At 42.6% G+C, this 15,512-nt stretch overlaps 1 long non-coding RNA gene across 1 annotated transcript in view; it reads left to right on the forward strand.

Moving 5' to 3' along the window:
- Positions 1-14,914, forward strand: part of LOC140202134 (uncharacterized) — a 71,322-nt gene extending 56,408 nt beyond the window's left edge. Inside the window, exon 5 of the long non-coding RNA XR_011887008.1 lies at positions 14,900-14,914. This is a non-coding gene — a long non-coding RNA (uncharacterized lncRNA). The remainder of the gene's footprint in view (positions 1-14,899) is intronic.
- The last annotated feature ends 598 nt before the right edge of the window (positions 14,915-15,512 follow it).

Raw genomic sequence — 15,512 nt, forward strand, 5'->3', positions numbered from 1 at the left:
GTTGGGGACCACTGCCATATCAGCTATTACTGTCTGGCTTGGTTAAAAGCAGCGACAGGATTGAACCCTAATTTGGTAATCTCTGGTGCTATGAATCACTGTGCTAACAGCTACGCAATTGTGCTGTGGTTGCAAAATTGGAATGGCCTGGTGGGCACCATGGTCAGCATGAACTGATTGGGCCAAAGAGCTTGCACCCATGCTGTGTTGCTCTGACACTCTGGAGGGCTGAATTATCAGGAGACATTGGAAACAGAGATTTTAGGTGTTTATAAAATCATGGTGGATCCTGATAAGGTAACAAATGGGAAGGGAAACCTCAAAGTAGAGAGTATAGATTGAAGATGGGAGGAGAAGAGTTTAAGAAAGGACCTGAGATCCAAGTTTCTCACCTAGAAGTTGGTGGGTATATTACAATCAAAATCAGAATCAGAATTAGTTTTTATATCACCAGCATATGCCAGCATATGTCCTGACGAAGGGTCTCGGCCTGATACGTCAACTGTACCTCTCCCTATAGATGCTGCCTGGCCTGCTGTGTTCTACCAGCATTTTGTGCGTGTTGCTTGAATTTCCAGCATCTGCAAATTTTCTCATGTTTGCCATGAAATTTGTTGTCTTTGTGGCAGTAGTACAATACAATATATAATAATGGGAAAAGTGTGAATTACAGTAAGCATATATATATTAAATAGTTAAATTTAATAAGTAGTGCAAAAATAAAAATAAAAAAGTAGTGAGGTAATGTTCATGGGTTCAATATCCATTCTGAAATTGGATGGTAGAGGGAAAGAAACTGTTTCTGAATCACTGAGTGTGTGCCTTCAGGCTTCTGTACCTCCTCCCTGTTGGTAGCAATGAGAACAAGGCATGACCTGGGTGGTGGGGGTCTTCATGCTGGATGCCAATGGTTGGGCGGTCCTTCATTGATTCTGTTATGGTTATTATTCTGCAGATTTATTGAGTATGCCGTAAGAAAATAAATCTCAGGGTTGTATATGGTGACATATATGTACTTTGATAATAAATATACTTTGAACTTCTGAACTAAGATATTTCAGAATCAGAATCAGAACCAGGTTTTATATCATTGACATATGTTGCAAAACATGTTATTTGACAGCAATAGTGCAGTGCAATATATAAAAATGTTACTATAAGTTACAATAAGAAATACATAATAAATAAACATGCAAAATAGTGAGATAGTGTTCATGAGTTCATGGACTATTCAGAAATCTGATCCTACCAGAAAGCTGCTCCTACAACATTGAGTGTGCATCTTCAGGCTCTTGTACCTCTTCTCTGATTATGATAATAAGGAGAAAACATGTTCTCGGTGGTGATGGTCTTTAATAATGTTTCCCACCTTCTTGAGGCATCGACTTTTCATGATGTCATCGATATCAGGGTGGCTAGTGTCCGTGCTGGAGCTGGCTCTTTCTAATCCTGTGCATTAGTGCTTCCAGAACAATCACTGATGAAACCAGTCAGTATGTTAGGGAAGGGTTAGGAGGATATGGGCCAAATGCATGCAATTTGGATTAATCATGATGGCAACTTGAACGGTGGGCATGTTTGAGTTGGACAGAAGGGCTTGTTTCCGTGCTGTATGGCTGATGACTGCATGAGTGATGCCCAGGTGAGGAGAACAATTTTTAAACTTCTCTTCTAAGTTAAAATCAAACCCAAATCAACCACTTCTGCTGGCAGTTCATTTCACACTTACGCCACCCTCTAAGTAAAGAAGCTCCCCCTCAGGTTCGCCTCAAACATTTCTTCTTTCACCTTTAACGTATCCTACCTACTTAGAGTCTCACCCAGACTCTGTGGAAACACAAAATGCTGGAGGAGATCAGCAGGTCAGGCAACATCTATGGAAAAGAGTAAACAGTCGACATTTCCATCAGACCATAAGACCATAAGATATAAGAGAAGAATTAGGTCATTTGGCCCATCAAGTCTGCTCCACCATTACATCATGGCTGATCCAATTTTCCACTCAGTCCCAATCTCCTGCTTTCTCCCCGTATCCCTTCATGCCCTGACCAAGCAAGAACATATCAACCTTTGCCTGAAATATAGATAAAAACATGGCCTCCACAGCTACCTATGGCAACAAATTCCACAGAGTCACCACCCTCTGACTAAAGAAATTCCTCCTCAGCTCCATTCTAAAAGGAAGCCCCTCTATTCTGAGCCTGTGTCCTCTGGTCTTAGACTCTCCCACCATGTGAAACATCCTCTACATATTCACACTATCAAAACCTTTCACCATTCAATAGGTTTCAATGAGATTTCCCCTCATTGTTCTGAATTACAGCGAATACAGGCCATGAATCATCAGACACTCTTCGTATGACAAGCCATTCAATCCTGGAATCATTTTTGTGAACCTCCTTTCAACAATCTCCAGTTTCAGCACATCCTTTCGAAGATAAGGGGCCCAAAATTGCTCACAATTGCTAGCATCGTGTTTGACTTCCTCACCACAGACTCAACTTGTAAATTAACCTTCAGGGAATCCTGCATAAGGACTGCCAAGTTCCTTTGCATCTCAGTTTTTCTGTATTTTCTTTCAATTTAGAAAATAATCAGCTCTTTCATTTCTTCTACCAAAGTTCTGACACTGTGTTCCATCTGCCATTTATCTGCCCATTCTTCTAATCTGCCTCAGTCCTTGTGTAGACCCTCTAGTTCCTCAAAGCCACCTGACTCTCTACCTATCCTCATATCATCTGCAAACTATGCAACAAAGCTATCAATTCCATCATCCAAATCATTCACATATAACGTAAAAAGAATCGATCCCAAAACAGACCCCTATGGAAAACCACTAGCCACAGGTAGTCAGACAGGAATGGTTCCCTTTATTTCCACTCTTTGCCTCCTACCAATCAGCCACTGCTTTATCCCTGCTAGAACCAGGGCTTGTAGCTTGCTAAGCAGCCTCGGGTGGCACCTTAATCAAAGACCTTCTGAAAATCCAAGTACATAACATCAACAGATTCTCCTTTGTCTATCCTACTTGTTATTTCTTCAAAGAATTCCAATAAATTTGTCAGGCAAAGTTTTCTTCTGCCTTTCTCCCTTCTTGAAGAGGGGAGTGGTATTTGCAATTTTTGAGTCTAGTTGATCATTCCAGAATCCAGTGACTAATGCCTCCACAATCTCTTCAACCACCTCTTTCAGAACTCTGGGGTGTACACTATCTATTCAGCGTGACTTATATATTTACAGGCTTTTCAGTTTCACAAGAACTTCTCTCTAGTAATGGTAACTTCACGCACTTCATAACTCCTGACACATGGAACTTTCACCATACTGCTAGTATCTTCCACTGTCAAGACTGATGGAAAATACTTATTCAGTTCATCTGCCATTTCATTGTCCCCTATTACTAGCTCTCCAGCACCATTTTCCAGTGGTCCAGTATCCACTCTCACCTCTTTTATACTTTATGTATCTGAAGAAAGTTTTGGTATCCTCTTTAATATTATTGGCTAGCTAACTTTTGTATTCCATTTTTACCTTCTTAATGACTTCCTTGGATGCCTTCTGTTGGTATTTGAAAGCTTCCCAATCTTCTATGTTCCTACTAATTTTTGCTGTATTATATGCCCTCTCTTTGCTTTTATGTAGGCTTTGACTGCTCTTGTTAGCCATAGTTGTGTCATCTTTCCTTTAGAATACTTCTTTCTCGTTGGGATAAATATATCCTGTGCCTTTCGAATTGCTTCCAGAAATTCCAGCCATTGCTACTCTGCCATCATCTCTGCCAGTGTTCTTTTATAATCAGTTCTGGCCAGCTCCTCCCTCATTGCTCTGTAATTTCCTTTACTGCACTGCAATACTGATACATCTAGCTTTAGCTTCTCCTTCTCAAATCTCCAGGTGAATTTGATCATATTATGACCACTCTCCCTTAAGGTCTCTTTTACCTTAAGGTCTCTAACCACTTGTGGTTCATTGCACAACACCCAATACAGAATACCTGATCCCCTAGTGGGTTCAACCACGTGCTGCTCAAAAAAGCCACCTCGTATGCATTCTATAAATTCCCCCTCCTGAAATCCAGCACCAACCTGATTTTCCCAATCTACCTGCATATTGAAATCCCCCACAACTATTGTAGCGTTGCTCTTCTGGCATACATTTTCTATCTCCCATTGTAATTTGTTCAACACATCCTTACTACTCCTTGGAGGTCTGTATATAACTCCCATCAGGGTCTTTTTACCCTTACAGTTCCTTAACTCTATCCACAATGATTCAACACCTTCTGATCTATCTCACCTCTTTCTAATAATTTAATTTCATATTTTACCATTAGAACATCATCACCCCCTCTACATTCCTGCCTGTCCTTTTGAAACAATGAGTATCCCTAGACTTTAAGCAGCCAGGTACAATCTCCTTGCAGCCATGATTCAATGATGCCTACAACATCCTAACTGCCAATCTGTAACTATGTTGCAACTTCATTTACTTTATTCCGTATACTGGACACATTCAAATATAACACATTCAGTCACCCTTTTCGACTGTGACCACCTTTTAAGTTGCAACTCATTCTGTTGAATGCAATTTTGCCCCATCAACAGCCTCGCCTCACTACACTTTGCTTCTGTTTGTGAACCAACTAACTCACCTTTATCTGCCTTTCCTACAATACTTCCTGCATTGAAATATATACAGCTCAGGACACTAGTCACATCTTTTGATTCCTAACTTTGTCACAGGTCTTACCAACATCTTCCTCCACAACCTCACCACTCACTGTCCTGACACCCTGGTTCCTTCCCCCTGCAACTCTAGTTTAAACCCCACCATGCAGCATTAACAAACATTCACACTAGAAAATTAGTCCCCCACCATTTCAGGTGCAAACCATCCTTCTGTACAGGTCCCACCTTCCCTTGAAGAGAGCCCAATGATCCAAAAATCTTATGCCCTCCCTCCTACACCAACTTCTTAGCCACATATTAAACTGTATAACCTTCTTAGTTCTAGCCTCACTGGCATGTGGCACAAGTAGCAATCCTGAAATCACAACCCAGGAGGTCCTGCCTTTTAACTCAGCACTTAACTCCCTAAACTTCCTATGCAGAACCTTGTCACTTGTCCTACCCATGTCATTGGTACCTACATGGATCATAATTTCTGGTTTTTCACCCTCCCTTTAAAAAATGCTGAGGGCTTGATCCAAGATATCCTGGACCCTGGCACCCGGGAGGCATCATACCAGCCGGGAATCTCGTTCTTGCCCACTGACCTCCTGTCCGTTCCCATAACTAATTAATCTCCTATCACCAGAGTGTGCCTCTTCTCCCCCCTTCCCTTTTGAGTCACAGAGGCAGGCTTAGTGTCAGGGACTCACCCACTGCGGCTTTCCTCTGTTAGGTCATCCCTGCCTCACCCCCACCCCTCCAACAGTACTCTTAACCTATTACATGTTGTTCTACTTTCACCCAACTTTAGTGGAAAAAGCCAGCTTACATTTACCCTAAATATACTCCTCATAATATTGCATACCGCTCTCAAATTTCCTCTCATTCTCCTGCACTCCTAGCTATTTAAAATCATTCTACATTTGCACCACCCTCTGAGCTTGTGCTGGTTTCTGAGTTGAATCATGTTTGGCCATACAAGCTCATGTGTCAAGTGGAAAGTAGCTGACATCTGTAGGGGTCAGACATCGCTTAGGAGATGGGGTGGGGGTAACAGAGCAGAGCAATTAGTGGTTCATGCCTGGGTCATTTTCCAGACTGTATCACCGCCTGGGTGTTAACATCTCTGAAGATCTTTCCTGGGCCCAACATATTGTCGCAGTTACAAAGAAGGCACAACAGCAATTATATTCCATTACAAGCTTGAGGAGAATTGGTATATCATCAAAGACTCTTGCACATTTCTTCAAACGAGCATTCTTACTGGTTGCATTACTGTCTGGTGTGGAGGGGTGACTGCGCAGGATTGGAAAAAGCTGCAGAAAGTTGCAAACTCAGCCAGCTCCATCATGGGCACTAGCCTCCCCAGATTCAAGAACACCTTCGAAAAGCGATGCCTCAGAAATATGATTACCTATCATTAAGGACGTCATCACCCAGGACGTACCCTCTTCTCATTGCTACATCAAGAAGTAGGTGCAGGAGCCTGAACACACACAGTCAATGTTTCAGGAACAACTTCTTCCCCTCCACCATCTGATTTCTGAATGGACATTGAATCCACACACACTATCTCACTACTTCTTTTTCCTCCTTTTGCACTATTTATTTAGTTGGATGTTTTAATTAATATCACAAGATCACAGGACAAAGGAGCAGAAGTAGGCCATTCGGCCCATCGAGTTTGCTCCGCCACTCCACTATGAGCTAAACTATTCTTCCATCTAGTTCCAATTTCAAGATTCAAGATTCAAAAAACTTTATTGTCATTCTAACCGTACATCAGCTCAGGGGGGCAGAATGAGACAACGTTTCCCAGAAGCAGTGCAATCATAACATAACAAACGCAACACTAAATAATGAACATAACAATAAATAGTAAAACACAACAGCCACATGTCAGTTAAAATCAAGTTATAAGTGTCCAGTGCAAGTTAAAAGTGTCCAAAGCAGAGTCAGGTAGAGCAGCTATTTAGCAGTCTGACTGCCTGTGGGAGGAAGCTGTTTAGTAGCCTTGTGGTTTTAGTTTTGATGCTCCTGTAACGTTTGCCTGATGGCAGAAGAACAAACAGTTTGTGGAGAGCTTTTCCCCATATCCCTTGATACCCTGACTAATTAGATACCTATCAATCTCCTCCTTAAACACCCTCAATGATTGGGCCTCCACAGCTGCATGTGGCAACGAATTCCATAAATCCACCATGGCATACCCCTACTGCAACTTAGTCTTTTATTTATATATTACAGTGTGCTACTGCCGGAATACAACAAATTTCATGACATACGCAGGTGACATTAAACCTGATTTTGATTCTGATTCTGAAATTGACCCTTCAGCCTCTCTCCAAAGGGAGAGAGCTGCTGAACGTTGGCAGCGACTTCTGCAATTTTTGTTGATTTTTTCTTCATTCATAGCATGCTGGGCTTTGACCAAACTGGTGCCAAGGTAGTGTAGTGGTTATCATGGCACTATTACAGCTCAGGGTGCTCCTGCACCATCTGTGAGAAGTTTGTACACTCTCCCTGTGAACTGCCTGGGTTTCCTCTGGGTGCTCCGGTTTCCTCTCACAAAGGCGCGCTGGTTAAAAGGCCAGTTGCTGAGAAAGTGCGGACAATGAAGAGCAAAGTCATATCAAGTTAGATTGTGAGGTCAGGCCATCTTATTGTACTACAGAGCGCTCAATAGTTTTCTAACAGTGGGTTGGAAAGCTGTTAGTGAGCCAGTTGGTGCGTGTTTTCAAGGTTTTGTATTTTCTGAAGATGAGAGAGCAGAGAAGGGAGCATGCCCTGGGTAGGTGCAGTCTTTGTTAATGCTGGCTGCTTGACCAAAGCAGTGAGAAGTGTAGACCATAAGACCAGAGGATCAGAGGATCATGAGACAAAGGAGTAGAGTTAGGCTATTTGGCCCATTGAGTCTGCTCCACCATTCCAGCATGGCTGATTTACTATACTTCATTCTCCCACCTTTAATGCCCTTACTAATCAAGAACCTATCAACCTCCACTTTAAATGTACTGTACCCAATGATTTGGTCTGCACAGCTCTCTATGGCAAGGCATTCCACAGATTCATCACCCTCTGGCTAAAGAAATTCCTCCTCATCCTTGTCACAAAGTCATAGAGCAAGCATTAGAGTACAGAAACAGGCTTTCAGCCCATCTAGTTCATGCTAAATAGTTCACCTCCCCATTCCCAGCAACCTACAGCCAGACCATAGCCCTTCATACTCTCCCATCCAAATGCTTATACAAATTTAATGTAAATGTTGAAATTGAACCCGCATGCACCACTTTGGCCGGCAGCTCATTAAACACTCTCATCACCCTTTGAGTGAAGAAGATCCCCCTTGTGTTCCCCTTAAACATTTCACCTTTCACCCTTAACCCATACCTCTAGTTCTAGTCTCATCCAACTTCAGTGGAAAAAGCCTGCTTGCATTTACCTTAGCTATTACCTTCATATTTTTGTATACCTCTTTGAAATCTCCCCTCATTCTCCTATGCTGTGTGGAATGAAGTCTTAAACCCTTTAGTCATTCCTTATAACGCAGATCCTCAAGTCCTGGTAAAATCCCTGTAAATTTGTTTGCAGTCTTTCAAACTTATTACTTTATACTTTATACTTCATTGTCACCAAACAATTGGTACTAGAACGTACAATCATCACAGCAATATTTGATTCTGCGCTTCACACTTCTTGGAGTACAAATATTAAATATTAAAAATAGTTAAAATTAGTAAATATTAAAAATTTAAATTATAAATCATAAATAGAAAATAGAAAAATGGGAAGTACGGTAGTGCAAAAAAAAACGAGAGGCAGGCTCGGACATTTGGAGGGTACGGCCCAGATCCTTACTTCCCATTTTTCTATTTTCTATTTATTGACATCTTTCCTGTAGGTAGGTGACCAGGTTAGGCCTCAGCAATGTCTTCAACAACTTCAGCATAACATTCCAACTCCTACACTCAATTCTTTGATTTATGAAGTCCAATGATCCAAAAGCTCTCTTGGTGTCATCCACAAATTTGCTGACCCAGTTGACTACATCATCATCCAGATTGTTAGTACAGAAGACAAACAACAGCAGGCCCAGCACTGATCCCTCCAGTGGCACTCCACTAGCCGCAGGCCTCCAGTCAGAGAGGCAACTATCTGCTATCACTCTCTGGCTTTTCCCACAGAGCCAATATCTAATCTAATGTACAACCTCATTCTGAATGCTAAGTGACTGAATCTTCTTGATCAACCTTCTGTGAAGATGGCACTGACAAAAGATACGGAGATGCTTTGCAGGCTGAAGACAGAACTACCAACAATACTAGTAAATATCCTTTCTCAGGACTACAAGGGGTGATTGATAAGTTTGTGGCCTAAGGTAGAAAGAGTCAATTTTAGAAAACGTAGCACATTTATTTTTCAACATAGTCCGCTCCTACATTTACACACTTAGTCCAGCAGGAGATAAGTTACTAACTTCAAACTTTCTGCATTTTCACTCAAAGAGTTGAACTGCACGTGCATGTAACGAGAGCTGTACAACTCATACAGTCCTGACGAAGGGTCTCGGCCTGAACGTCGACTGTACCTCTTCCTAGAGATTCTGCTTGGCCTGCTGCGTTCACCAGCAACTTTTATGTGTGTAACTCATCTCCTTCTACCTTAGGACATGAACTTATCAATCACCCCTGCTGTGGACCACTTTCTGGAGGTCCAAGACGCACACTTGTACAAAGAAGGGATCCGTATGCTCCACGACCACTGGACTAAGTGTGTACATGTAGGAGGGGACTATGTTGAAAAATAAATGAGCTAGGTTTTCTAAAATTGACCCCTTCTACCTTAGGTCACGAACTTATCAATTAGCCCTTGTACATTCACTGCAATCTGCAGCAAAAAGAACATCTGTTGGGAGGTGTGCTTTTGAACGATCTGTATGACCTGATGTTTTTGTGCTACCCTGAAATATTCAGTGAAATGAACTCTTAAGAGTGCAGGTACAACTGTGGCAGCCATTGCTGGAATGGACTTGAGGCCGAACTGAACCTTTGTGCAGGATTGAAGTAGTGAGGCCTGGGTCCAAGAGCGGACAGCAAACCTTTGTTTGGCCGATTTAAGAAATGAGATAGATTATAAGGATTAAAGTATCAACTCCAAGGGCAGAGGACGAACTGATGTTCAGCACCACTAATCCAGGAGGCTTTACGCACCTCAGCATTGAACCTGGCTCCGTGGCTGTGGCCTGCAGCCACTGGACACCTGGACTGGCTGTAGCCCTAAATTGGCTCTGTCACTGTGGACAGCAGCCATAGGGCTCCTGGACCGGCTACAGCCGTGAACTTGCTCCATGGCAGTGGACACTCTGCAGTTCATGCTCTGTGGATTGTTTGTTTTTTTTTATTGTCTGCATTACTTGTTTTTCATTTTTCAGACACTGGATGTTTGATGGTCTTTTGTGGGGGGTTTTGTGAATTCTATTCTCTTTCTTTGTTTAGTGTCTGACTGCAAGAAAGGTGAAAATCAAGGTTGGAAATGGAATATATACCATAAGACAAAGGAGCAGAAGTTGGGCTTTTGCCCATCGAGTCTGCTCCGCCATTTTATCATGAACTGATCCATTCTCCCATTTAGTCCCACTCCCCCGCCTTCTCACCATAACCTTTGATGCCCTGGCTACTCAGATACCTATCAATCTCTGCCCTAAATACACCCAATGACTTGGCCTCCACTGCTGCCTGTGGCAACAAATTCCATAGATTCACCACCTTCTGGCTAAAAAAATTTCTTCGCATCTCACAATATACCTTGATAATAATTGTACTTTGAACTTTGAACTTTGAATGTCCCAGGAAATACCTTGTCAAAGGCCTTGTTAACATCCATATAGACAACATCTACTGCCTTGCCTTCATCAACTTTCCTGGTAACGTCCTTGAAAAATGTTCTAAGATTGATTCAACATGACCTATCATGCACAAAGCCATGTTGACTATCCCTAATCAGTCCCTGTTTGTCCAAATATTTATACATCCATGTCATTAGAACTCTTTCCAATAACTTACCCACTACTGATGTCAGGCTCACTGACCTATAACTTACTGGCTATTCTTGTAGATTTTCTTAAACAACAGAACAACATTAGCTATCCTCCAATTCATGTTGGCGCGTGGCCAAGTGGTTAAGGCTTCGGTCTAGTAATCTGAAGGTCGCTAGTTCAAGCCTCAGCTGAGGCAGCGTGTTGTGTCCTTGAGCAAGGCACTTAACCACACATTGCTCTGCGACGACACCGGTGTACCAAGCTGTATTGGCCCTAGTGCCCTTCCCTTGGACAACATTGGTGGCGTGGAGAGAGGAGAATTGCAGCATGGGCAACTGCCCATCTTCCATACAACTTTGCCCAGGCCTGTGCCCTGGAAACCTTTCAAGGCACAAATCCATGGTCTCATGAGACTAACGGACGCCTATATCCTCCAATCCTCCAGCACCTTACCTATGGTAAAGATATTATAAATATCTCTACAGCAGCCTCCTACAGAGTAAGAGAGAGCACTTTGTCAAGACTTGGGGACTTATCCACCCTAATTTGCCTCAAGACAGCAAACATCTATCTCCTCCTCTGTAACCTGTATACGTTTCACGACCTCACTGCTGCTTTGCCTCAGTTTATAGATTCTAGATCCGTCTCCCGAGTAAATGCAGGTTTTAAAGGGATGTTCTTGTATCCTGAGGTTGTGCCCTCTGATCTGAGACTCCTCCACTATAGGAAATATTCTCTCCTTATTCATTCAGTTGAGGTCTTTGAATATTCAATACTTTTCAGTAAGATCCCTCCTCAAGCTTCTAAACTCTGGTGAGAACAGGCCCAGAGCCATCAAACACTCCTCATAAATTAACCCTTTCATTCTTATATTCATTCCAGGGAGCCTCCTTTGCATCTTCTCCAAGGCCAATATATCCTTTCTTTGATAGGAGCCCAAAACTGCTCACAGTATCCAAGTGCATTCTGATCAATGCCTGATAATGCCTCAGCAATCTTCAGTAACCTACACTCCATCACCAGTCTTCCAAACCATACCACCTTGCCAAAATTCTTGTGGACAACATCTAGGCCCTGCTCTCAACAATACTTTTGGTTACCTCTTCAAAAACCTAATCAAATTTGTGATATTATGCACAGTTCCAGTCACCCTGCTATAAGAAAGATGTTATTTAACTGGAAAGTGTGCAGAACAATTGTGAAGATGTTAGACACAATGGACTGCAGTTGCCATAGCCAGTGCACATTGTGACACAAAGCGTAGGACCAGAGGAACAGCCTCAAAATACAAGAACGTCCCGTTGGACAAAGATGAGGAGGAATTTCTTTAGCCAGAAGATCGTGAATGTGTAGAATAAATTTGCCTAGACAGTTGTAGAGGCCCAGTGACTGAGTATATTTAATGCAGAGTTTGATAGTTTCTTGATTAGTAATATATATATATTAAACTGTTAAATTAAAAGCAGTGCCAAAACAGAAATAATAGAAGTGAGGTAGTGTTCGTGGGTTCAATATTCATTTAGAAATTGGATGACAGAGGGGCAGAAGCTGTTCCTGCATCGTAGAGTGTGTGCATTCAAGCTTCTGTATCTCCTTCCTCACGGTAACAATGAGAAGAGGGTATGTCCTGGGTGATGGACATGCCTTTCTGAGGCACCGCTCCTTGAAGATGTCTAGGATACTATGGAGGCTTGATGGAGCTGACTAATTTTACAACTTCTTTCAATCCTGTGCAGTAGCCACCGCCACACATACCATACGGTGATACAGCCTGTCAGAGTATCCCCACAGTACATCTGTACAAGTTTTTGAGTGTTTTAGCCCTCAACCGCCAGGCTCTTGAACCAGAGGAGATAACTTCACATAAATTTGCTCGCCCCAACACGGAACTCTTCTCACAACCTATGGACTCTCTTTCAGGATTCTTCATCTCATGTTCTCGATAGTTATTACTAATTTATTTATTTTATTATTATTTATTTTCCTGTTTTTTCATATTTTCACAGTTCGCTTTTATTTCGAACATTGGTTGTTGTCCATTCTGTTGGGTGTGGTCTTTCATTCATTCTATTCTGTTTCTTGTATTGTGAATGCCTGCAAGAAAATGAACCTCAGGGTTGTATAGGGTGACATATCTGTATTTTGATAATAAATTTACTTTGAACTTTGCACAAATCCCCATGTGAGAGGAGCCTGAGAATATTGGTATTGCAATTGGTTATTATTGTCACATGTACCGAGATACAGTGAAAAAGGTCTTGCATACTGTTCATACAGATTAATTCATTACACAGTGCATTGAGGTAGAACAAGGTGAAGCAATGACAATGCAGAATAAAGTGTAACCGCTACAGAGGAAGTACAGTGCAGGTAAACAATAAGGTGCAAGATCATAATGAGGTAGATTGTGAGGTCAAGAGTCCTTACCATACAAGAAGTCTGTTCAAGAGTGAGATAACAGTGGGGTAGAAGCTGACCTTGAATTTGGTGGTACGTGCTTCCAGGCTTTTGTATCTTCTGACTGATAGGATAGGGGACAAGAAAGAACGTCTAAGGTAAGTGGGGTCTTTGATTATGCTGGCTGCTGTACCGAGGAAGCAGGAAGTGTAGGTAGTCCATGGAGGGGATGCAGGTGTTTGTGATGTGTTGACAACTTTCTGAAGTTCCTTGTGGTCATGTGCAGAGCAGTTGCCATACCAAGCCGTGATGCATCGTGAAGACTGAATGCTTTCCATGAGCATTGATAAAACTTGGGAAGGTGCGACAGGGACATGGCAAGTTTTGCCTGAACAGTGACTCTTCAACAACTCTGTCATATGATCAGCTGCTCTGGCGTACTGGGCGGGGCGAATGTGTAATGTCACAGCAACAACCAACGTAAATTGAAGGTCCACTTGCAAGCACTTCTGCCCCAGCCACAAAAGCAGAATTTCCTGGTAGCCAACCATTTTAATTCCTATCTTCCATTCCCATTTCAATCTGTTGGTCCATGGCCGTCACTTCTCCCTCTCAGGGAGGAAAAGCAATACCTCATATTCTGTCTAGGTAGCCTCCACCTCCTGGTAATTTATATTTCTCTTTTTTTCTTTTCCCCTCTCCCTTCCCTATTCTATTCCCCACCCTAGCCTCTTACCTCTTCTTCTCCCCTGCCTATCACCTCCCCCTGATGCCCCTTCTTCTTCCCTGTGGTCCACTCTCCTCTCCAGCCCTTTACTTCTTCCACACGCCTGGCTTCACCTATCACCTTCGAACTTGTTTTCTTTCCTCTCCTTCTCCTTTTTATTTTGGCATCCTCCCTCTTCCTTTCCAGTCCTGAATAAGGATCTTGGCCTGAAACATGTTCATAGATGCTGCCTGACCTGATGAGTTCTTCCAGCATTTTGTGTGCGAAGTGTCCATACTTCCTGAGGTCATCAGAACTCTGGCAGGGAGGCAGCAGACTGACCTAGATGGCCACCCAGCCCTGGAGATTAACATCTTTAGCACCTACAGGGTGGGCATCGAGCTCCATAAATTCTCAGCCTCGCGGCTGCTCCCTGCTGTCTGTGAGGGCGACAGAATTTAAAGCAGGGGTTCCCAACATGGGGTCCATGGACCTCTCAGTTAATCAATGACATGGTGGGGGTTCAAAGTCAGGATCTCCTAGTTTAAAGGAATCATTGTGTGTCAATACTGGGAGCTTGAGCTAATTAACCCCATGGTTGCACAATTAGTGAGAAACAGCTTTCAGACTTTGATTTACTCTGCCTATCCCTGTCACTGGTGATACTATTTTGGTGAAATAATAGCCACATCAGGAGAATATTTACAGTGATACTGCATTAAAGGAATTCTTTTAGTCAGAGAGAGGTGATCTGAGGAATTCTTTGTCACAGGCAGCTGTGGAGGCCAAGTCATTGGGTATAGTTAAGGCAGAGATGGATAGATTCTTGATTGGTCAGGCATAAAGGGATACAGGAAGATGGCAGAAGATTGGGGCTGAGGGGAAAAGTGGATCAGCCATGATGAAATTACAGAGCAGACTCAATGGGCCAAACAGCCTAATTCTGCTCCTATATCCTATTATCGTATTATGAAGTCTGACATTTGCTTTCTGCAGTTTCGACAATCAAAGATTCAAAGAACATTTTTTATCAAAGAATGGGTGTTGGGCAGCCCTCTGGTGAAAAATGATATCGTATCTGTTAAATAGGGGCAGTGGACAATTCTGATTTGATGGAGAACGGACGTGAAAGCACAGAGGAACATCTGGAGAAATTTCTGAAACGCCCGTTCACTGCTGTCATTACTGTGTGGTCAGGAATCTTTCGGAGGGTAGGCCTCAAAATCCCTGGCCTTGCCTGCTTTTGGCGACCAAGAAGGAGGTCGAATCGTTCGGACAGAGATGGCGCTCAGTGCTTGGTGTCGGAGAGCTGATCAGAGCTCGAAGTTTTCGGATGACTCAGAGTCGGATTGTGGTCGGGATGGCAGGGAGAGTTTTTCTTCCTTCTCCCATCTGTGTGAGATGTGGGACATTTGAGAAACTTTGACCTTTACTGTGCTCGTGGACTTCTCATCAAGTAGTGGTATTGTTGCACTGTTGTAACTATACATTATAATTATGAGGTTTTGTCAGTTTATTTAGTCTTGGTCTGTCCTGTATTTTGTGATATCACACCGGAGGAAATAATGCATCATTTCTTAATACATGCATTACTAAATGACAATAAATGACAATAAAAGAGGACTACGTGTCTCCATAATCTAAAGTATCATCAGCATCCATACGCTTTGAGAGACGATGGTGTGACACTTTTTCTGATTGT

The sequence above is a fragment of the Mobula birostris genome, chromosome 8 (assembly GCF_030028105.1).
Source record: "Mobula birostris isolate sMobBir1 chromosome 8, sMobBir1.hap1, whole genome shotgun sequence".
Taxonomy (NCBI): Eukaryota; Metazoa; Chordata; class Chondrichthyes; order Myliobatiformes; family Myliobatidae; genus Mobula; species Mobula birostris.